At 45.1% G+C, this 25057-nt stretch overlaps 1 protein-coding gene and 1 long non-coding RNA gene across 11 annotated transcripts in view; one reads left to right on the top strand and one right to left on the bottom strand.

Moving 5' to 3' along the window:
* The window catches only part of NMNAT2 (nicotinamide nucleotide adenylyltransferase 2), a 216409-nt gene that overhangs the window by 40336 nt on the left and 151016 nt on the right, over nt 1-25057 (bottom strand). The window lies entirely within an intron of this gene.
* Nucleotides 8097-8622, top strand: LOC147356235 (uncharacterized). The gene is made up of 2 exons (XR_015143159.1): nt 8097-8252; nt 8478-8622. It is a non-coding gene; the product is annotated as an uncharacterized LOC147356235 (long non-coding RNA).

Genomic DNA, 25057 nt, shown 5'->3' with positions numbered 1-25057 from the left:
AAACAACCTTGGCTTGTTCAATTGCCACTGTGCAGGCTTACGAAAACATATCCACGGTCCGAAAGTTGCTCAGTCTGTCTCCCATGCCAAAGACTTCTTAGGCTCTTAAGCACTTGGTACAGTGGCTTGTTCATTGAGCAATACATGTTCAACAAGTCCTCAAACCTAGAAGGCTCATGTAGCCACCTTCCCTTAGGTGCTCTTTCTACTGGGCCACGTTGATCCAGAGAGCCAAGCTCTGTTCCTCAGACTATACGCAGGAGTTTCCAAAAGAAATAGGTTGCATCAAGCAACCTCACTGCCTTAGAAAACACTACCCTTTTCCTCTGGCCAATATGAGCGGTCACTTCCCCTGGCAATGCTCCACTGCTCACTGCCTCACAAAGAAGCAATTTCTGAAAGAAACAGCCCCAACCCTGAAAGAAGGATTCTTGATCTGAAGTAGTTAAACCCAGAAAAGTCATGATAGTGATCATGCAGGCAATTCAATTCATTTAACATTTATTGAGCACAAAATACCATGATGGATGCCAAAGGGATAAGAGTGGCTTTATTTATTATTCTCCACAGGTTCACAATAATGGAGAAACAGAATGCTATACTGATGGCTCTAATGAGAGACAAATTGGGTGAGTGCTGTAGCCATGGCTTTCAATGTTGTTGTCAGTGGTAGTATTTTACTATAAGCCACAGTAAGAAACACATTTTATATCCTGACGCAATACATACATATGTATGTTTATGCATAATTAACTGAAACAACTGCTACAATATTGTCTAGTGTATTTCATTCTGGTAGTCATAAATTTAAGTAAAAAGCTGCTCACAACCTAGGCATGTGTGGCAACCTACTGCTTGAACAACTCTATGAGACACTAGGGCAAGGGGGAGAAGGGACAGGAGAGATAATTTTGTCTTTCCAAGGAGAGTGAGAAGTCCAGCAAATATCCAGAAATTTCACAATGTAAAGAAAGCTCATCCACTAGTTTAATCTTAGTCACTAGGGTTAGGCTGTGGGGGGCTGGTAGGGGTGGGGTGAGGGTGAGGGAGGGATACTGTTGGCTAAGCAAGTGGGCATCAAACTTGAGAGGGCCCTGAAAGCCAGACCAAGGAGTGTGGTCAACACATATTCTGGTGTTGGTCAACATGTATTCTGTGGACCACTTGTGTCGGAATCAGGGAGAGGCTATTAAAATGCAGGGAGAGGCTATTAAAATGCAGGTTTTTAGGTCCTGCTCAAGTTCTGAGTCAAAATCTCTGGGAATGAGACTTATCTAGGGTTTCCCTGATAGCTCAGTTGGTAAAGAATCCACCTGCAATGCAGGAGACCCCAGTTCGATTCCTGGGTCGGGAAGATCTGCTGGAGAAGGGATGGCCTAACCACTCCGGTATTCTTGGGCTTCCCTTGTGACTCAGCTGGTAAAGAATCCACCTGCAATGAAGGAGACCTGGGTTCGATCCCTGGGTTGGGAAGATACCTTGGAGGAGGGAAAGGCTACCTACACCAGTATTCTGACCAGGAAAATTCCATGGACTGTATAGTCCATGGGGTTGCAAAGAGTCAGACATGATTGAGTGACTTTCACTTTCACTTTTAAAATTAGTATCCCTATGTGAGTCTGGGTGAACTCCGGGAGTTGGTGATGGACAGGGAGGCCTGGTGTGCTGCAATTCATGAGGTCTCAAAGAGTCGGACACAACTGAGCGACTGAACTGAACTGAACTGAGGTGATGTTTCTGATAGCTAAAGTTTGAGAACAACAGACATACATTGACAATAACCATAAGGTTGAGAAGTATAGATAGTAAGGAATCACTGAGGGCTATTTAACACGGGGAATGATCTGCTCTGAACTAGAAGAGAAACTCACAGAACAAATAGTGAAGTAGTGAAAAATCCTACCTTAAAGGAGAGAGTCATTCCTGGCAGGAACTTTTGGGCCAGGTGGTGAGGAATGAAGGCAGAAATGCGTGTGTGCCTACTTAGTCGCTCAGTCCTGTCCGAGTCCGTAGCCCACCAGGCTCTTCTGTCCATGGAATTCTCCAGGCAAGAATACTGGAGTGAGTTGCCATTTTCTTCTCCAGGGGATCTACCTGACCCTGGGATCAAACCCGGGTTTCCTGCATTGCAGGTGGATTCTTTATTGTCTGAACCACCAGGGGAACCCAAAGGAAGAAGACCCATCAAAAACTTCCCAGGGAATGTTTAGGGACCATGGATTTCCTCCTCTCTCTAGACATTTTGTTTGCTTTGCATCTGGGTCTCCTCAGTTGGACATGTCAATGCCATGTCATCAATCTTTCAGACCAGACATTTATGACTGTACTAACAGCACTAGGTTTTATACTCTGCAATTCACTTTTGCCTTATTATCCTTTAATTTGAATGTAATGTCAGGCAAGAAAAAAATTGGAACCCAGCTAAACAAAAATGGCCAGGAGCAGATACAATTACGTTTTCTCCCCCACCCCACCCCCCCATAGAGATTTTATTGGAGAAGGCAATGGCAACTCACTCGAGTACTCTTGCCTGGAAAATCCCATGGATAGAAGAGCCTGGTAGGCTGCAGTCCACGGGGTCACTAGGAGTTGGACACGACCGAGTGACTTCACTTTCACTTTTCACTTTCATGCATTGGAGAAGGAAATGGCAACTCATTCCAGTGTTCTTGCCTGGAGAATCCCAGGGATGGGGGAGCCTGGTGAGCTGCTGTCCCTGGGGTCGCACAGAGTTGGACACGACTGAAGCGACTTAGCAGCAGTAGCGGCAGAGATTTTATACAGTGGAAAAGTCTATCTAGTAGTATCTATTAGTAACTCAGGAACTATAATACTGTAGAAACAACACTGAACTTGGGTTCATAAGACTTCTGGATCTTGGGTAAGTCACTGAATTTCTCTGAGCCTTAAGTTTCCATATCTGTAAAATGCCTTCTTTGCAAGGTTGTTATGAAGATCAAATCAAATTCTAAATATAAAAAATGCATAATGCCCATGTGGTTTCATTGGAGAAGTCCAGCAAACATTTAAAGAATTAAAACCAATGCTACTGGGACTTGCCTAGTGGCCCAGCGGTTAAGAATCTGCCTGCTAATGAAGGGGACACTGGTTCAATCCCTGGCCTAGGGTTACAATTAGTTGTAACCACCTTAGTTGTAATCCACCTTACAATTAGAGTAAGCCTGTGCACAGCAACGAAGTCCGAGGGCAGCCAGAAAAACAAATGAACAAACCAAAAACCCTAATGCTACAGAAAGATCTAATGTAAAACATGGCGACTATAATTGATTGATAAGTAAAATGATTCTAGGGCTTCCCTGGTAGCTCAGCTGGTAAAGAATCCACCTGCAATGAGGGAGACTTGGCTTCGATCCCTGAGTTGGAAAGATTCCCTGGAGAAGGGAAAGGCTACCCACATCAGTATTCAACTCAATTCTGACACCATCAACCTGGAGATAGCATCAGATCCCACAGGTTAAGGCTTCAGTCTTACAAGACTGCCTCCTCCCTTTCAGATGTCAAATTCCAAGCTCACATGTTACTATGCTTCTGACAGACCAAAGGGCTACAAACTGGAGTTACTCATGACATAGTCTTTGGACTTCACATGCCAGTCACAAGTCAAGGTTGTTAACTTGTATTTCTGACCAACTGGCTATAAATTAGAGGCTCCCATGATGGCCTCCTTTATTTGATTAACTTACTAGAGCAACTGACAGAACTCAGGAAATCTGTTTATTTACTAGATTACCAATTTATTACAAAGGATATTAAAGGATACCAGTCAACAGCCATATGAAGAGATACATGAGGTGAGGTCCAGAACAAAGGAGCCTCTGTCCTCATGGAGTTTAGGGTCTCATGGAATTTGGGACATGGCGCAGTGGTATGTGGAAGCATTGTTTCCCCAACCTAGAAGATCTTTGAACCCTTGGCTTTTTGGGTTTTTAATGGAGACTTCATTATTTAGGCATGATTGGTTAAATCATTGGCTATTGATGACTGATTCAGCCTCCAACCCCTATCTCTTCCCCAGAAATCAGAGGGTGGAACTGAAAGTCCCTGCCTTCTATTCTCAGTTGCTTAACAAAAGTCACCTCATCAATAGCAGCCTAGTCGTGGTGGAAAGGAACTGAGGCAAGAGAGTAAGCATTAAAATAAATGATGCTCCCATTGCTTTTATCACTCAGGAAAGTCCAAGAGTTTGGGGAGCTGTAAGAAAGAGGCTGTGCACAAAGAGCAAATATATATGAAAAATTTATATGTGGACATCTGAATGACCACATATATATTTCTTATAAATCACTGCACATTGCAATCCCTGCATGGCAATAACACTGTATTACATAATTTAAATTTGCTAAGAGTGTAGAACTTAAATGTTCTCACCAAAAAATAAATATGTGAGGTGACTGACAGATATGTTAATTAACTAGATGAGAGGAATCTTTAGACAATGTGTACTTAAATCACCACAATGCACACTTTATCTAAAAATTGTATATGTCAATTATACCTTAATACAGCTGAAATTAAAAAAAAATCCTAACATCTGTCTAGAAAATAGAAAAAAGAACTCTTTCTAACATTTTATGAAGCCAGTATTGCTCTGATATAAAAATCAGGCAAAGAGAGTACAAAATATGCAAAAATCACTAGCAAAGTATTAGCAAATAGAATCCAGTTGTATATAGAAAGAATTATATACCATGACTAAGTGTCATGTAACCCAGAGATAGAAGGCTGTTTCAATATTTGAAAATTAAACAAAATTTAAAAACTACATAGAACTTGTATGCTAAAAACTACAAAATGCTGATGAAAGAATTACAGAAGATTTAAATAAATGTTGAGTCATACAACAGAAAATGACAAGCTACTCTGAAAAATAGTTTGTGGATTAAAAGACTCAACATAGCAAATATATTAATTCCCAAAATTTATATATAAATTTGATGCACTTCCTATCAAAATCTCAGCAAGGATTTCTTTTTGCATAAATGAAGACAAAATAATTCTAAAATTTATATGGTAAGGTAAAGGAGCTAAATAGTTAATACCTTAAAAAAAAAGAATAATAAAGTAGGGAAATCAATCTGTCCAAATTTTAAATACTATTATATAACTACGGAAATCAAGTGGGAGGTATTGGCAGAGAGTTAGACACAAAGGTCAATGAAACAGAACAGAGAATCTAAAAATAGCCCCATACAAGGAAGGCCAAGTGAATTTTGACAAAAGCGCAAAAACAATTCAACGGAGATAGGACTGTCTTTTCAATAAATGGTGCTGAAGCAACAGGACAGCCATAGACCAAAACCAAAATAAACCCAAACTGAACTTGACCTAAATCTCATATACAAAAGTTAATTCAAAATGGATCATACAATATCGTAATTAGCCTCCAATTAAAATAAATAAATAATTTAAAAAAAATGGATCATAGATCTAAATTATGTAAAATGAAAAACTATACAACTTCTAGAGGAAAATGTGGGAGAAAACCTTTGGGTCCAGGGCTTGGTGAAGACTCTTCAACAGGATAAAAGCAGAACAAACCACAATAAACTGGACTTTAATAAAATAAACTTTTTTTTCTATGAAAGACTTTACTAAGAGGATGAAAAAACAAGTTATAGGCTGGAAGAAAATGTTTGCATCCACATGTCTTAAGATTCATATTTAGAACATAGAAAGGACTCAAAACTTAGCAGTGGAAAAACTAACAATCCAACTAGAAAACGGGTAAAAGACACGAAAAGACATTTCACTGACTAGGACAAATGGATGGTGAAGAAACACAGGAAATGGTGTTTAATATCCCTAAGCATTAAGAACAGAGAAGGCAATGGCACCCCACTCCAATACTCTTGCCTGGAAAATCCCATGGACGGAGGAGCCTGGTAGGCTGCAGTCCATGGGGTCGCTAAGAGTCGGACACCACTAAGCGACTTCACTTTCACTTTCCACTTTCCTGCATTGGAGAAAGAAATGGCAACCTACTCCAGTGTTCTTGCCTGGAGAATCCCAGGGACAGGGGAACCTGGTGGGCTGCCGTCTATGGGGTCGCACAGAGTGGGACACGACTGAAGCAACTTAGCAGCAGTAGCAGCAGCAGCAAGCATTAAGAAACGTAAATGAAGACCAGGAGGAGATACCCCTATTCACTAATAGAATGGTTAAAAGAAGAAAGAATGACAATGCCAAATGCTGGTAAGGATGTGGAGAAACTGGGTTCCTGATACATTGCTGTTGGAAATGTAAAATGGCAAACTACTCTAAGAAATAGTTTGGCAGTTTCTTAAAGAACTAAATATCCACTTACCATATGACTCAGCAATTGCACTCCTGGGTATTCATCCCAAAGAAATGAAAACATGTCTACACAAAAATCTGTGTACGATTGCTCATATCAGCTTTACTTATAATAACCAAATACAGTAAACAAGTAAAATAGCCTACAATTTTAGGCTAACAGCTTAGGTAAACAGTTAGACTGTGGTACATCCATACCGTGCAATAGTACATAGCAACAAAAAGGAACAAACTGATTTGAAACAAACAAAAAGATAAAAATTGTAAATGCAACAATTAAAATAGATCAATAGCTTATCACATTGAGTGGGAAAAAAAGCCTATCTTAAAAGGTTCCATACTGTATGATTCCATTTATATAATATTCTCAGAAATTATATAGATTAGTGGTTGCCCATGGTTGGGGTGAGGGTACAGAAAAGGGAGGTGGGAGTGACTCTGAAGCTATAGCTCTAGTCCAGGGAGATCTTTGTGGTGATGGATGAGTTCTGTATATTAACTGTGTTGGTTACATGAATCTACCCATGTGATAAAGTCATGTGTAACTTTATAATACATATACTTTATACCAATGTCAATTTCCTCATTTTAATATTGTACTGTAGTTCACAAAATGTAAGTGTTTCAGGAAACTGGGCAGAGGGCACATGGGACCTCTCCATACTATCTTTGCAACTTCCTCTGAATCTATAATTGTTTCAAAATAAAATGTCTTTAAAGGGGTCATGCTAAACCACGAAACATGGTATCATTTTAAGGTGGCAGTGTGCAAATCCAGGCGAATGGCAAGCAATCTCAGGGGTTAGATGCTTCTGGAAATTTATCTCCTCGTCTCTTTCTAGTTTTGTTACTATCTGGATTCTAAGATTTGGGGTTGTTGTGGCCAGGCAGATGTTGTTGAAAGCAGTTCTTCTCAAGCTAATGTCCATGTGAATCCTCTGGGGATCTTGTTAGAATGCAGAGTCTGATTCCAAGGGATGGGATGGGACATGAGATCAGGGCCAGGATTAGGGAGAGGTGAGAGGGGGAGGATCATTCATTCAAGTGCGAGGTCAGATCCTGTCTTCATTTCAAATTATGATATTATCCTCATCATGGATTTTTGCATTAATTTTTATTTTTAAAAAACATTATTTATTTTGATTACTCAGTTTGGGGGTGGTCCCTTAAATTTTGCACCGGAGGGGGCCATCCTCCTTGGTCTCATCCTATTCTGGGCCCTGCCTGAGATGCAGTGTTTCTAATAAGCTTCCAAATGAGACCAATGCTGCTGATCTGTGGACTATATTTTGAATAGCAAGGGACCTGGTGCAGGGCTAAAGAATCCACTTGCCAATGCAGAAGACACAAGAGACCCGGGTTCGATCCCTGCGTTAGGAAGATCCCCTGGAGAAGGAAATGGCAACCTGCTTCAGTATTCTTGCCTGGAGGGCTCCATGGACAGAGGAGCCTGGCAGGCTACAGTCCAGGGGTCACAAAGAGTCAGACATGAATGAACATCTGAGCATACGCACACACGCACACACACACACACACACACACACACAGGTAGAACAGTCCTTCAGTGGTAGGACACGCCCTACAATCCTTCCTCCCTCTTCTACTCCACCACTACATCCACTTTGCATGACAAGGGCATTTCTGGACATTGGCAGGTAGCCTACTGGCAAAGCTGTATCTAGGGCCCTGGAATTTAATTTCATGCCAAGCTTCCCAAGATGTGGTCTATTTTTGTCCATCAGCTCTGTCCCAGGGACACAGCCAAATCATTCTCAGATTTTACACTCAGGTCTGACCCGCCCTCCATTTCATCCACCTTTCTTGCTCCTATCCTCACAGAGGAGGAGCCGAGGCTGCCAGTAGCATCGTCACGTCCTGTCCTCGCTACCCAAGGATCCACTGTGTCTCACAACTCATTCCAGGCCGCCTGGAACCAGGTAAATCTCCCTTCCTGACAGGTTGTGCTGGACCCACCAGACGATGATAGACACAACACGGATGATTTGCCCATTAATAATAACTCATGAGACAGACATGTCTCGTCTGCCTCCTGGCTGCTCAGTGAGCCTGGATGGTGTGTGATCTACTCTCCTCTTCCGGGAAGTTAATGGAGGAAACACTGTGGTCAGGATATCTACGCTAACCTGATTTTTCCTTTTCAGCTGCAATCAGAAATGACCCCTTCTGAGCTGTATTCACAGTTGAAGCTGCTGGCATTTGCCTTGTTTGTGAATTTCACAGAGGCAGTCTGGATTTGTAAACATTCTAAGTCTTAGAAAGCTTTGGCTAATAAAGGAAGAAGCCAAAGAGTGAATCCCTCTGGGCACATTTATTCCTCATCGGGGGTTAAAAAAATGTACTTTTTAAAGGAACCATCCTTGTGGCCTAGCAAACTGGACCTTAGGCATTCCCTGACAAAAATGTAATGAAGTGTGTATTACGTTCAAGGCTCTGTACCAGGCGCTATTCAGGACATAGAGAAGTAAAAGACACAATCCCCACCTCCAGGGAGCTTGGGTTTCCAATACACACAGCATCCTTTGCTTAATCAATACCAAAATGAACAGCTGCGACCTTAAGTGTTATAGGACTTTGGGGGGCGGGGGGCGGAAATCCCTGTGGAATGCAGTACCCTTAAGACAGGCCTGGGACCTCAGACCCTTCCCTGCAGTGCTGCAATGCTTGCACATGGCTGAGATGGTAAAGAATCCACCTGCAATGCGGGAGACCGGGGTTCAGTCCCTGGGTTGGGAAGATCCCCTGGAGAAGGGAATGGCTACCTACTCCAGTATTCTTGCCTGGAGAATTCTGTGGACAGAGGAGCCTGGAGACCTACAGTCCCATGGGGTTGCAAAGAGTTGGACATGACTGAGCGACTAACACTACTACTACTATACTTCTCAGGGAGCAAAAAAAAACAAGGAAATTATATGGGACTAAAAATAACTGCCTGCAAGCCCAGTCGGGGCAAATTCTGGATGCAAAAGATACAAAGTGATCAAAAAACCCAACTGGCACTTTTGAAGAGCCTGGAGCAAAAACATGGTGTTGAGAGCAAAAGCCGGGTGCTGTGCATGCCCCCTACACATAACACCACCTAATGGGTGGGCACACCACCTAAGTCACCCCTTGGTCTTTCCCCTCACACTCCCCTATATGGGATACCATATAAGGAAGTTCACCCCCCACCTTGGAGAGAGAGCAGCAAGGGAAACTGTTGTTTGTTCTTGCTCCCTGCTGCTGCGGCAGAGGCCCCAGAAAAGCCGTGGCTGAATTTCTTGTCTAGCCTCTGATCAATTTCTATTGATTGGGGAAGGCCAAGAATCTTGGTTGGTTAACAGCCTGGGAACTTTCCTAGAACAGATGAGACTTGAGCTGGGTTCTGACAGCAGAGAAGAGGATTATTTACTCTTTATTTTCTGTTTTCTGATGCTTTAACATCTGTGGCCTTGCTGACCTTGGAAGGGCCACTCTCCAAGAGTTCATCAATTCTTAGAGATAATAAACAACTTATCCTAGAGATAGAAAACTCTAGATTGCACCCATCCCCTACCCCCTCCTCCATCTGGTTCTCACACTCAGGGCCACTATTGCCCTGCCCTAATCACCCCCAAGGGCTTCCCAAGTGGCTCAGAGGTAAAGAATCTGCCTGCAATGTAGATGTGGGTTTGATCCCTGGGTCAGGAAGATCCCCCGCAGAAGGTCATGGCAACCCACTTCAGTATTCTTGCCTGGGAAATCCATGGATAGAGGAGCCTGGTGGGCTACAGTCCACGGGGTCGCAAAGAGTCAGACATGACTGAGCGAATAACACACAGACATAGTCAATCCTAAGCCTGCTTACCCAGCTCCCCACCCCTGCCATTTCTTCCTACAGAAACCACAGTAAAGGCTCTTACCCATGTTCCCACATCTCTCTGCCTCCTGACTGGCCCTGGTGTTTCCCTGAGGGACCCCCACCCCTCAGCATGTCATGTCCTCTCCTCTTGGGATCTGTGAGTATACGTATCTTTTCAATGGCTGCTGCTGCTGCTAAGTCGCTTTAGTCGTGTCCAACTCTGTGCGACCCCATAGACGGCAGCCCACCAGGCTCCCCTGTCCCTGGGGTTCTCCAGGCAAGAACACTGGAGTGGGTTGCCATTTCCTTCTCCAATGCATGAAAGTGAAAAGTGAAAGTGAAGTTGCTCAGTCATGTCTGACTCTTCCCGACCCCATGGACTGCAGCCTACCAGGCTCCTCCGTCCATGGGATTTTCCAGGCAAGAGTACTGGAGTGCGGTGCCATTGCCTTCTCCACTTTTCAATGGCAATCATCTCCTAATCTGTAGGTCTTGCCACATCTAAACAGTAGTGAAGGCTACATTTTGAAACGGAAGGAAGGCACTCATTCCAGGGGCACAAGGCAATGTTGAGCAGGTGAACTGAGTCAGGAACGGAGTCTCCAGGCTCTATGGCTTGGCTTCTTTGAAAAGACATGACACCCCTTTCATTCACCCACACTAAGCATGTCTGATCATCCCTCAGCCTGGGCATCTTTCTGGATCTTCCTCTAGTCCCAAATTCTCCAGTCTCAATCCATCTGGGAAGTAGGGGCTGGGTGATCACATTCCCCTGGCTGAGTGAGACAGTCAATCATACCAGCTCCTCTCCGAGCCATAAGACAGCTACTTGAGTCTGAAATGGGTATGAAAGGGTGGCATTGTCTTTGACGTTGATCCATGAGTGGGACCATGGGAGCCCACCGTGCCATCCCTTGGATATCATTAGTTGAACGGGTTGAGAGCCCCCTATAATAATTGCAGACTAGTTATAGACGACCTCCTGCAGGGAGCAATTAGCTTAGCTCTTCTTAAATCAGCCCTGCCCTCACCAGCCACCTACAAACACTTGCCATCACACCTCAGCAGAACCAGGGGAGAGGATGTGGATTTCCCAGGACAGAGGTCTCTCCCTTCCTTCATGCCCTTTACCTGCAACTCTAGGAGAAGCAATGACATATGAAGCCCCTTGAGGTCATGAGAGCATAGATTTTTCCTCACAGTGAAAGACAGCGTCTTAGTCCTGCCACTGAGACTCAGGAAGGCATGTGATGGAAATTACATTTCCCGAGGGGATGGTAGAGGGCCCAGATCCAGTGCATTCTTCTGCTCAGTGTCTGGCCAGCAGAAGGGGTGGTCTGAGCTTGGATGCACATGGGGATAAAGCTGAGCTCCCTGAGCAGGCTCATGTACGGAGCTTCCCTGCAAACCTTGAAAAGCTCCCCTGGACATAAGAGTCTCCTGGTGACCATCGGTCAACTCCCACCAGCTGCCCCCACCCCCACTGAGCATGTGTCAGGTTGCACTGACCAAGGAACGTCACCAGTGCTTCCCAGATGCCTCTGCATGCCTGGCTTTCCTCTAGTCCCTGGCTTTCCATCCATTCGTCTGGCTTTTGCGTCCCTGAACTGGTCGTCGGGGAGAAGTAGAGTAGCACGGGCACCCTCTCTTTCCCGTTCATCTTACTGGCTCCACTGCCTCTGGCTTGGGAGGATTTCTGTCCCTCTGTCTTCACAGCTGGGAAATGATTTATGATCCTCACTTCAACTGTCACTTCTGACAGACCATGCGGGGTGACCCTCTCATACTCCCCAAGTGCCATGTGCACCCTAGGGCTCTCCATTCAAATCCTTTCCACTGGAAACCACCCCCTGCCCTCCCAGATTGCCATCCGTCACCCTTCTCAAATCGGGCTACAAGCTTCTTGGAATTCACCTATTATTGAAAAAGACTCATTTCTATTTATTTCCTCAGAAGCAGAGAGCTAAATATATACATAAAAATATGGCATGAACCGGCCTCCCCTTCAGTGAGACTCATAAACACATGAGAGAATTATTTCAGAAACCCACAGACTGTAACACTAAATATAACTGGGTGGGTGGACTGGGGCGGGGGAGGGTGGGTAGACTGGAAGGTGAGGGGGAAGGAAAAAAGGCAGGAAGAGGACACATGATGTAGAAAACCCGCTGTGGCTTCATATCCAGGTGACAAGTCTCTGTCATTTGCATGGAATCAGGCTCTATTTTTAACTAGAAGTCTATTACTCCACACTGTAGGAACCATTAACCTTTTTGAATGTAAGTTCGCCATACAGGCTTCCTATTCAAGGATAATCCAGGCTTTGCAGTGGAGTTTGTTGAGGAAATAGCTTTGCCTTTATCAGGTAGAACTACCGGAGGGGACTTCCCTGGTGATCCAGGGGCTGGGGCTCCACGCTCCCAATGCAGGGGCCCAGGTTCAATTCCTGGCTGGGGGGCTGGATCCCACACGCCACAATTAAGATCCAGTGCAGCCCGAAAAACAACCAAGTGGAGAACATCTTGTTTTAAGGACGTGGTCCTGCTGAGGTCGTAGTGCAGGGTGAGATTTCTTAAAGGTTAAAGGTTGCTTTTGTCCTAAAGATCATTACTGCTAAATGCTGTTACCTTTACAGCTTATCTATGTTCATCTTCCCTTTCCACTTCCCCAAGAGTTAGCAGAAATACCTTCTGGAACCAAGGTGCGCTTAGCTAAGGGCAACTGGCTGCCCAGTTTTGCCCAAAACTTTCCTGATTTTAGCACTAAAAGTTCTATCATCGGGAAGACCATTCGGTCCCCAGCAAATGGCGATGGTCTGTGTGCAATGCTAAATCAGGGCCTTCCAAAGATGTCCACGTCCTAATCCCCGGAGCCTGAAAATATGTTACCCTATTGTGGCAAAAGGGATTCTGCAGATGTGACTTGAATTAAGAATCTTGAAATAGGGAGATTATCCTGGATTATCCAAGTGAGTCCAATGAAATCACAGAGGGAAGGCAGCAGGGTCAGACACAGAGGAGATGTGACAACAGAAACAGAGAGCAGAAAGAGATTTGAAGATGGAGGAAGGGACCATGGGGCCAGGAGTGCAGACAGCCTCTGGAAGCTGGAAAAGGCAAGGGAGCAGATCTCCCTCAGAGCTTCCAGGAAGAACACACCTTAATTTTAGGACTTCCAGACTATCCGGTAATAAATTCGTGTTTCTTTAAGCCTAGAAGTTCGTGATAATTGATTATAGCAACAGAAGTGAATCAGTACAGTTGTCACCCTGCCCCTGCAATGATCAGGGTGCCTGGTGAACCACTGAACCATGCCATCTTGTTCCTTTCATATACACGGGCCAAAGAACAAGTATCAGCTCCCACAGACGTAGAGAAAAGAAATCGGCTCGCAAAAAATGTACGTGTTGGACTTTTCCAGGGTCACAGAAAGGACACACTGTTACAGCAATTCCACTGTTATTTTGAATTTTCTCTTTAAAGACACTTACAAGTAAAGAATGGAGAAGGCAATGGCACCCCACTCCAGTACTCTTGCCTGGAAAATTCCATGGACGGAGGAGCCTGGTGGGCTGCAGTCCATGGGGTTGTGAAGAGTCAGACATGACTGAGCGACTTCACTTTCACTTTTCACTTTCATGCATTGGAGAAGGAAATGGCAACCCACTCCAGTGTTCTTGCCTGGAGAACCCCAGGGACAGGGGAGCCTGGTAGGCTGCCGTCTATGGGGTTGCACAGAGCAGGACATGACTGAAGTGACTTAGTAGCAGCAGCAGCATAAGTAAAGAAATGTACAATAATTTATAAACACCCCAAAATAAAGCCTTTATAATTCCCTAAATTAAGATACAGAGCCTACCTAGGAGGCAATAGAGCACAAGCTTATAGGCTCTAGGTTCAAATCCCACTCCAGGCATTACTAGCTGGGTGAGTTACTCAACTGCTCTGGCTGCCAACTCATCTCTAAGCTGAATATAATAGCATTATCCAGCTCATGGGGTTGTTAGACAATAGGCGCAGAGAGCTCAGGAGAGCACCAGTATCAGGAAACAGTGGCCACGCTTTTCTTGCCTGGGGAAGCCTAACAATTCCTTTGGGGAGGAAAGTGTGAGATAATAGAAAATACATATATTGGTCTGTGCCCCCCATTCCTGGCACAGAGCTCCTAAAATCCTTGTAATTTCTTAAGTGATGAGAAAACTAGGAGCATCTTTGGTGCTATTGGGTTGGTCAAAAAGTTGGTTTGCACTTTTTGTACGCTCTTTGTCCTTGACCCTGTCCCTGACACTGGGCTCTTAAAACCCTTGTAAATTCCTAAGCAATAAGAGCACAAGTAACATCTTCTATTCTCCACCCCCACCCTACACGGACTTCTTTAGCCATGGTATGTGGGCTCTAGAGTGTGGGGGCTCAGTGGTTGCAGTGAGTGGGCTTAGTTGCCCCTACGTGAGATCTCAGTTCCCTGACCAGGGATCGAACCCATGTGCCCTGCATTGCAAGGCAGATTCTTAACCACTGGACCACCAGGAAAGTCCCCATCTTTTGTTCCAATGAGGTGACTCTAGTCCAGGTGAGTTCCCAGATGACTCCTGCGTTGGGGCTGATCACCAGGACGACGAAGCCAAGATTAAAAGCTTAGAAGGTTCAGTTCCACCCCAACCCTATCCTCCAGAGAGGGGATAGGGGCTGGAAACAGAGTCAATAATTGATTGTGCCCTGGTGGCTCAGATGGTAAAGCATCTGCCCACAGTGCGGGAGACCTGGCTTCAATCCCTGGGTCAGCAAGATCCCCTGGAGAAGGAAATGGCAATCCACTCCAATACTCTTGCCTGAAAATCCCACGGACAGAGGATCCTGGTAGGTTACAGTCCATGGGGTCGCAAAGAGTTGGACACGACTGAGCGACTTCACTTTCACTTTCACTTCAAGTGAAGAAGCCGCCATAAAAATCCCAGCAGTAGGGGGTTCGGAGAACTTTCAAGCCAGAACACATCACCGGGAGGGTGTCGCACCCCAACTCCACGGAGACAGAAGATCCTTCACTCAGGACTGACCCTGATCTCACCCAATGTATCTCTTCACCTGGCTGTTCATCTGTATCCTTTATCGTATTCTTTAATAAGCTAGTAAACCTTACGTAAGCGCTTCCCTGAGCTCTGTGAGCCACTATAGCAAATTAATTGAAACTAAGGAGGGAGTTTTTAGAACCTCCCATCTGTAGAGTTTGGTCGAAAGCATCTGAGCTTTCTACTGGTGTTTGAAGTATATGGGGGACAGGGGAGGGTTGGGGCTTGCAGGGAGGGGACACTCTGGTGGGACTGAGCCCTTAACCTGTGGGAGCTGCTCTCTCAGGATGGGTAGCATCAGAAGCGAGATACATTGTAAGATATCAGTCTGGTGTAGCAGGAACTGCTGGTTGTGGAGAAAACCCTGCAGACATTTGCTCACCAGAAGTGGCAGAAGTGTGTTTTGTACGAGGAGTAAAGGAGACACACAAGGAAGGAAGGAATGGTCTCACAGCAGAGAAGAATCGGATATTCCCCTATATAGGAATGTGGAAAACTGAGACTTTTCCTTATAGCCAAAGTGAGGCCAGGACAAGGAAAATTCAAAAACTCTGAAAATACGCAGCTTGCCAACATGGGAGTAGGAAGTCTAAGAGGTCTTCCTTTTGACCTGCAGTGCTGGTCGGTGCCCCGTTAGATGCTTCTCTTGGTGCTCACCACCTCTCTTGGGCAGATTTTCACTCACTGTAGAGCATTAGCTGCGTTGCCGGTGTGTTCGGATGATGGATGGGAGAGGGAGCTGCGTGCAGGAAATGTCAGGCTGGCCCACTGCTCTCCAGGTTATTGATTAAGCCCTGCCGGCGGGGAGGACAGAGGCTTCTGGTGCAATGGATGAGACTATTCTAAAAGGTTCAGAGCTCACAGAGATTTTTGCTGCTTCTCCCTGAGCTGACTTGGAGGCATGACTCCAGGGGACACCAGCATGAAGCAATCTTAAAATGGCTGTTAGGACTCTGATGTGAAATAAGACACCATTGCTGTATGTCCCTCAAGGCAATTTAAAAAAATGATACTAATTCATGTCAGGGAGGATGAAGGGAGGTATGCATTCTAACACACTGTTAGTGGGAGGATAATTTAATAAAGCCTTTTAGGAAGCAATACGGCAGTCAGCATCTATCAAAAGGACAAATGGACATAACCTTTGACCTGACAATTCCACCTCCAAGAACCCATACTATGGAAAAAACTTGCACATGTGCACAGAGATTTGTTCAAAAAGATGTTCCACTTTAGCATTATTTGCAACAGTAAAAAATCAGAAATCTGTATGGAAGATGTCAGACAAATTATGGTGGTGGAGGTACAGTAAAAGGAATACTATGCAGCCATTTAAAAGAATGAAGTTGGCCTATCCAGTCTGACATGGAAGCTCTCTAAGACACATTGTTGGGGGTGGGGAAACTAAGGCACAGAACGATCCCTAGAGTATGGTGACATTTGAATTAGACTCTAGGAGTGTAAACTAAATTCAGCTAATGATGAGGAGAGAAGGGAAGAAGATGAAAGAGAGGGTATGGTGCAGGGCAGCTTCTCCGCAGAAGTAACAATGGGGCAGAGAAGTGAATGCCAAGGTATCCGCCACACAAAGATCTAGAAGGAGTGTGTGGCAGAGCAGAGAGAGCAGCTGGTACAAAGCCCTGGAAATGGAACAGCCAGGCTGATGCTGAAGTCAGAAGGTTTGAGGGAGACCCACGGGGAAGGGCCTTGTAAGTAGGGAAGACATTTGGGCTTTTATGCTAAGTACTTGGAGGCCTGTGGGCAGGAGGCCTGTGGGCAGGAGAACAATCTGAGTCACATTTTTGAAAGTTTACGGATCGGCTGTTGGGTGGAAAATGAATAGTGAGGGGGCAAGAGTGGAGTCAGTGAGGCCAATTAAGCGACAGCCACAGGAGTCCAGGTGAGAAGGAGACACGGCCCTGCCAACCACCAGGGTTCCTGTCATGTACTTCTGGAAGAGATATGTTCGTCTGCATCTTACAAGGCTGTTGGTAACTACGATATTATTTTTAAAAGTAAAAAGACCTATGTTAAGTGGAGAGAAATATTATGGGAGAATTATAGTAATAATTATAGGAAAATAATATAGGAGAATTAAATTTTGTTAATCAATTACGCAGATTATTTTGTTAGGACCCTATCTTGATCTGGTCAAATCCTTTCCCCAGAACACAGCAATTTATTCAACAACCTGATATTATATTGTTAGTTTATGAAATGGGTAGCAGGACTGTTCCCCTAACCCAAGAGTCAAAAGGGACCCCAGGGGACTTCCTTGGTGATCTAGTGGCTAGGACTCCATTCTCCCAACACAGGGGCCCGGGTTTGATCCCTGGTCAGGAAACTAGATCCCACAGGCTGCAGCTAAGACTGGTGAAGCCAAATAAATAAATATTAAAGCCCAAACAAAAACAAAAGGAGACCCCAGGACTTAGGAAAACCTGTACAAAATTCCTAAGTCCCACAGTCTCATGCTCTTAACTGCATGCACTCTGTATGAGCTTAAGCATACTTCTCTGGCTTCTGTTCCTTTTTTTAGCTAAAGTTACAGTGCCCTCTAGAAGGCCAGACTATTTTTTTTTTTTTTAAATCCTAGTTTTAAGCATAGCCAATACTTTCTCTTGGATGAACCTTCTCAGCACTTTTCTGAAAATATAAAGCAGACATTCAAAGAATCATAGAAATTCACCCCGGGTGGCCCATAGCTCTGTTCTTGGAATGTAAAAGATGAGTTTCGTGATCTTCCACAGAGAAGGCAGCTCTAATTAGAGAGGAAAGAGCCCACCAAAATCAGGTAAATCTGCAATCAACCTAGGTGGGGTTCAGATGGACTCTCCCAAACATTCTTAAGATGCCATATTTCTGATTATTCAAAACCCTTGACCTGGCAATCTGAATCTCAGTATGTCTAAGTCAGCTTCCCATACTGCCCTGCTCCCAGGACCTCTTTCCAACACCGTGTGAACAGCCAGTGCAGAATATGACACCGCCCTAATGCTTTAGAACCAGGACTCAGTGTCATACAGCAAACCCCGACTTCCAGAATGCCTCTGATACCAAGTCACAGCTATTCCTCTCCCCCCTCATTAGCCCAACCTTGAATCAAACTCCCTCCAATTTGCTCCCGTCCCTCGCCTGTCCCCAGCAGTTTCCCAAGAAGGTCAGAAAGACCCTGCTTCTTATGGAAGTTTCTAGATTAGTTGTTCATAACTGGGGTTGATTTTGCTCCCAGGAGACATTTGTTGATCATCACACTTGGAAGGTGTGACATGGCTAAAGTGGTGGTTTTCCCAGTAGTCATGTACATATGTGAGAGTGGCACCGTAAAGAGGGCTGAGCGCTGAAGAACTGATACTTTCAAACTGTGGTGCTGGAGAAGGCTCTTGAGAGTCCCTTGGACAGCAAGGAGATCAAACCTGTCAATCCTAAAGGAAATCCACCTTGAATATTCATTAGAAGGACTGATGCTGAAGCTGAAGCTCCAACACTTTGGCCACCTGATATGAAGAGTCGGTTTCTTGAAAAATACCCTGATGCTGGGAAAGACTGAAGGCAGGAGGAGAAGAGGGTGACAAAGGATGAGATGGTTGGATGGCATCACTGACTCAATAGACATGAGTTTGAGCAAACTCTGGGAGACAGTGAAGGACAGGGAAGCCTGGCGTGCTGCAGTCCATGGGGTCGCAAAAGTCGAACATGCCTGAGCGACTGAACAACAACACTGGGAAAGAGGGGATTGCTGGCTTTTAGTTGGTAGAGGCTAAGGGAGCTGCTAAACATCTTGCAATGCACAGGATCACCTCCTACAACAAAGAATGACCTGGTCCAATATATCATTAGTACCAAGGTTGAGAAAGCTGTTCTAGATAAACAAAACAAGGCCTCTGTTTTGGTAAAGTAGAAACTAACAATGGTAACCCAGGTGGAAAAATTACAACCCCAAGAGGCTAAAAAAAAGGCGATGGGATTTCAGAGTCTGCCTTTCTGCTGGTTTTAGCACAAGGGACCGTTATTGGAAAAAACAACCAAGTCAAATACCATTATGACAAAATCCTGCGTGACAAAGGGATTTCCAAGCCATGCAGGAGGGTTTTGTGTGATTAGGCCTACGATTCCTGCTCACCCCAAGAGGCTGCATGTAGAGATTCGTCCCTGCTAGAGTGAAGGACAGGGATCTGGGACACGCTTTGTTCTGTTCACCTGCCTTCTTCCTCTCTATTAGCTCCATCCCCTTTGCTCTCATAAACTGAATTCCTCTAGGGAGTCCTGCATCTCAGCTTCAAATATCCCCCTGAGCTGACAGACGAATGGCTTCTGTGCACAGTAGTTAAAGAGCACAGGATTTTGGAAGAAGCAAAGATTTAGGGACTCCTAGCTAGAGATCAAGGGAGAGAGACCCTTTCTCCTTGCAAGTCCTAATTAATTAATTGGCTCTTTATGAAAAGTTGTGAGGGAATAGTTCAGACAAGCAGCATCGAAAGGAATTTTCAGCAACCTATTTTCTAGACTGAAAATAATATTATATAATCATCAGACTAACCGAACTGCACTATTTCCTAGCACACTCCTGGTAACGAATTTTTCTTTTGAAAGTTCAAATGACATGAACCTCTTTGCACCCTCTTGGCAGGAGTGGACAAAGAGGCCTGTCCCTAGGGAGGCTCCCCGGAAGGACCTGCTTACTGACTCTCTCTCGGGTTGGAGGACAGAAGGGCTGCTTTATAATCTGATGACTAACAGCCGTGAAATGTAGTTATGACTTTTTTTTGTCACGTGGACCCCAAGAAGTGGGCTGCTGCCCAGATCAGAGTTAGCAGTTGTATGATACATCTTAGACTTCAGGCCCTACATCCACGCACCACCTTCATCACCACCATCATCGCCATCACCGTTATCATCTTGGTGTTCTGCCCAGTTCAACCAAACACATTTAGAAACCCTCGAGCATTTTATAAAACAGAAAAAGACAGAATTATTTTTTCTAGGCATGTCAGCCACAGGCTTGTGTTGTTTTGGTGTAGTTTTTAAAAATTTTAATTTCAGACTTAGAAACAAGTTGTAGGAATAGTACAACGAACTCCATATACCATTCACCCAGATTCCTTACTTGTTAATATCTTACCACATTTGCTTTATTACTTTTTCTTTCTGTATATTCATAGTATTGTTGTTCAGTTGCTAAGTTGTGTCTGACTCTTTGCAACCCTATAGATGACAGCACGCCAGGCTTCCCTGTCCTTCACTATCTCCCAGAGTTTGCTCAAACTCATGTCCATTGAACTGGTGATGCCATCCAACCATCTCATCCCCTGTCATCCCCTTCTCCTCCTGCCTTCATTCTTTCCCAGCATCAGTGTCTTTTCTAATGAGTTGGCTCTTTGCATCAAGTGGCCAAAGTAGCGCAGCTTCAGCTTCAGTTCTTCCAATGAATATTCAGGGTTCATTTCCTTTAGAATTGACTGGTTTGATCTTGCAATCCAAGGGACTCTTAAGAGACTTCTCCAGGACCAGTTCAAAAGCATCCATTCTTTGGCACTCAGCCTCCTTATGGTCCAACTCTCACATTCATACATGACTACTGGAAAAATCATTTTTTAACTGTACGGGCCTTTGTCAGCAAAGTGATGTCTCTGCTTTTTAATGTGCTGTTGAGGTTTGTCATAGCTTTTCTTCCAAGGAGCAAGCATAGTATTATTACTTTTTAAACTTTTTGATAGTAAGTTGCCTTTTTGCTCTCCTAAATACATTGATGTCTCAGTTCAGTTCAGTTCAGTTCAGTCGTTCAGTCGTGTCTGACTCTGCGACCCCATGAATTGCAGCACACCAGGCCTCCCTGTACATCACCAACTCCTGGAGTTCACTCAGACTCACGTCCATCGAGTTGGTGATGCCATCCAGCCATCTCATCCTCTGTCGTCCCCTTCTCCTCCTGCCCCCAATCCCTCCCAGCATCAGAGTCTTTTCCAATGAGTTAACTCTTCGCATGAGGTGGCCAAAGTACTGGAGTTTCAGCTTTAGCATCATTCCTTCCAAAGAACACCAACTATTTCCCAAAAAAAAGGACATTTTAGTGACAATTAAACTCGTATTTTTCCTGTTGAAGGAAGGCTGAATGTGGTTTCAAAGACTGAACCTGCAAAACAGTCTTTTCCAAGGATCTCCTGGAATATCTGGGTCCTAACCCTGGCTTTACTGCTCTCCAGGAATATGACTACTTTCTGAAGTCTCAGTTTCTTTATCTATAAAATGGAGACAGTGCCAGCATCTCTTTCACAGGTTGGTATGAGGATCAAATGGACTAAGTCACAGAATAGGCCTATAGTGGACAGGCTGAGCATGCAAATATTATTGAGAAATAATCTATTTTAAAGTGACACAAAGCTCAATAACAATAGTGCTTTTGCTTGTAATTATTCAGAATGGTTACTTGCCAGCTATTCTCCAACCAGGGTCCTTTCCTATGAAACCCAATCCCACAGTTTTCATTGATGACACTGGCAACAAATGTATAACTGTCCTAATTTCTCCCTCTCCACTGCCAGCGACCCTCCCCCAACACACACACACACACCCCCATCAGTGCTCTGTTCAATTTAACTATGACAAATTTAGAAATTTATGAGCATACTATAGAATAGAAAAGAACAAAACTCATTTCTTGTAAAGTTATAAAAATACTGTGCTTTAAAGTGGGACAGCCACAGAGATTCAAGCATGTCTTTGATCACATCTTTTAAGGAGCAACAGACAGCAGTGTGAGTAATTACCAAGAAAGAGACTGAGATACCTGGCTTCTGGATATTTGGGTAACTAGTGGTACTTACTGTCTTTCTCTAGGCATGGATAACTGGGCATTTGGTTAGTAAGGAAAAAAGAAAACTAATGTTTAAAATATGGGGCTTCCCATATGGTGCAGTGGTAAACAACCTGCCTGCCAAGGCAAAAGATGCAGGAGAGGAGGTTCAATCTTTGGGTCAAGAAGATCCCCTGGAGAAGGAAATGGTAACCCACTCCAGTATTCTTGCCTGGGAAATTCCATGGACAGAGGATCCGGGCAGGCTACGGTCGTCCATGGGGTCTTAAAGAGTCAGACATGACTGAGTGCCCACACACACATACATGAGCGCACGTGCACACACACACACACACACACACACACAATGTTCAAAACATACTGTGTTCCTGCCATTTTCACAAGATACTTAGATATTTCTACTTTCAAGCATCTCCTTTTGAGAAACATACCTCTTAAAATCCAACAACAATCACGTATGAGTTAATCACTAATTATTACGAACGGCAGCCCCAAAGGGGAAGGCTGGAAGAAACGCCTTGAATCAGAAAGCTGTGGTTTGGTGCCAGCCACGGCTGGGTTTTCTCTCCAGGGCCCTGCTGGGTGAGCAGCTATGGGGAACGGGTGGTTTGTGCTGAGCTACAGCTCTGGGCCTTCTGTTTATGAGGCAGACTCTGCAGGCAGCGATCTGGGCTGAAAGTCAGAAGCTGCCTGCAGGGTGTCCCATGTGGGACCTTTTAACAGTCTCCAGGGTCACCCATTCAGCCTTCAGTATGCCTTCAAACTTTTCACAACTTGCCTGCAGGATGAGGCCCAGACTCCCAAGGAGAGCGTATCTGGCCCTTAAATCTGAACCCTCCTCCTCTGCTTCTGCTGCAGCCTCAGGCATGCCCTCGTCCCCAGCGATGTGGATCCGTGAACACAGCCCCTTCACCACTGTGTTCCTTCTGCCTCAGATGTCCTTCCCCTGCTGGTAACACCTGCCCACCCTTCAAAGTCCAATTCACCTCGCCACCTCCTTGGGCCTTTAGTAGCAAAATTCATTCTTTCCACAGCTCTGTGTATATCACCAATAACAAGTCTGATCCCATTTTCTTTGGTGAAACTGTAGTTTAGGGCTATGGTTTACTCTTTTTTTACATCTCTATGTACCTGGCCCCTCCTTACCAACTGAAACACTTGATACTACTCTTAGATACTCGTCATATACACAGCTCTGAGCGGAACTGCAGCACAGATATAGATAAAAGTACAAGCACCTGAAAACTAGAATTTCCAGTCTGAAAGTGAAAATTACCAAAATTCTATACTTTGTACATGATAGTTTTGAGAACTTAAAATCCTAATATCACCTCATACAGATTTTAAGAGATTAAAAACTATAATAATTCAGTCAAAAGTTTAAATTAACACTCTATCTTAATATTCTATCCAAGTTTTTTCTCTTGTTATCTAGAACATTCGCCTACCTCAACAAAAAGATGCTGCTTATCATTTAAAAAAAAAATAGAAGAGCATATTTAATGGACTATCCCTCATACTGTGATGACCATCTGCCCCTGGCTGAAATCACTCGGGGCAGACAGAAAGACAGAAACAAAATGCTTTTGCACATGCTTTTCAAAGGGTCCATTTATATTTCAACTGTTTTAACAGAATAAAGGATAAGCACCAAGTTCCCCACTGACACAGCATCTCTGTGCGAACACGTCCGTGCATCATGCGTGTTTGGTAGCACGTACGTGACTAGTCCCGCGGTCCTTTAGTGGGCGCTGTACCACTGAGGACAGCTACTGTGGGAGTGTGTGTGCATTTAACTCAAGGCAAATTAAAGACATCACATCCTGACGGCTTTTAATATACGAGAGGAGCCTACGAACTGAGCGAACCACCAAATTCAGAGTAACCAGAGCCTTTAATCTTTGATACATGGAGGTTTCTAATTCAGTGATTAGTGAAAGAAGGCCCGCTCTGGGGGAGGATTCAGCCTATTTTTCTCTTCCTGGGCTCAGTTTCCGCCCATCCTGACACCATCTGCAGGTGGGGGCTGGAGGCAGCTTTCCTTGGGAATGTTGGTGACATCACAGGCCCAGGGTCCCCTCTGACACTGTGTGCTCGGGTTCCCAGGGATGTCCCCCTTGGAATCTGGAACTCATTATGACACAGGTCATGGAGAGCCATGTGAACAACGAGGAGGGAGTGGGCGCTGGCTGAGCGTCTGTCTCCCTAACTCCTCCCTGAGACCAGCAGCCCCACTGTGGAATGGGAGCAGAGGGGAGCGGGGAGCGGGGCTGGCCCCTTCTCTCCTGCAGGCTCTCCAGCTTGAAAAGGGAGTGGATTCACACCAAGTGCATTCCTCCTGACCCATTTTTCTCTTTTGTGTCTGTGAAGATCATGTGCTGAGCCAAACAACAGCCCCGGATTTCGTCCCAGGCTGCTGTTAATATCAGCCGCAGACCCAGGGCAGGCCAGCTCCGCTGGGCATCCTGGGCCTTGGAGCTGGTCGGCCACGGGTCTCCGATGGACTGTCTAGGACTGCTGATGCTGCACTTGTGCTCTGGAGGGCAGGACTGGATCTCATCGGGCTCGCCGCCTTGCCCACCCACCCCCAGCCCTCAGCAGATCCTCTTCAGTATTGACACCCAACACTAAGGGGGTGGGGGAGGGAGGGAATAAATTCAGGAGACGAAAGAGACAGAGGTTCAGTCCCTGGGTCGGGAAGACCCCCTGGAGGAAGGCAAGGAGAATACCACGGACACGGGAGCCTGGCGAGCTACACAGTCCATGGGGTCACAAAGAGTCAGACATGACTGAGCAACTTAGCACACACGGCCCCATGGGGATACAGTATACTGTGTGTGTGTGTGTGTGTGTGTGTGCACTCAGTCATGTCCGACTCTGTGACCCCGTGGACTGCAGCCCACCAGGCTTCTCCATCATGGAATTCTCCAGGCAAGTATACTGGAGTGGGTTGCCATTTCCTCCTCCAGAGGCTCTTCCCGACCCGGGGATTGAACCTGTGTCTCCTGTGTCTCCTTGCCCACAT

The sequence above is a fragment of the Bos grunniens genome, chromosome 16 (assembly GCF_055505025.1).
Source record: "Bos grunniens cultivar Pamir isolate PY7600 chromosome 16, Bosgru_T2T1.0, whole genome shotgun sequence".
In the NCBI taxonomy this organism is placed as follows: domain Eukaryota; kingdom Metazoa; phylum Chordata; class Mammalia; order Artiodactyla; family Bovidae; genus Bos; species Bos grunniens.
Note: the sequence above shows the minus strand (reverse complement) of the source record. Positions and strands in the feature narration are given on the sequence as shown.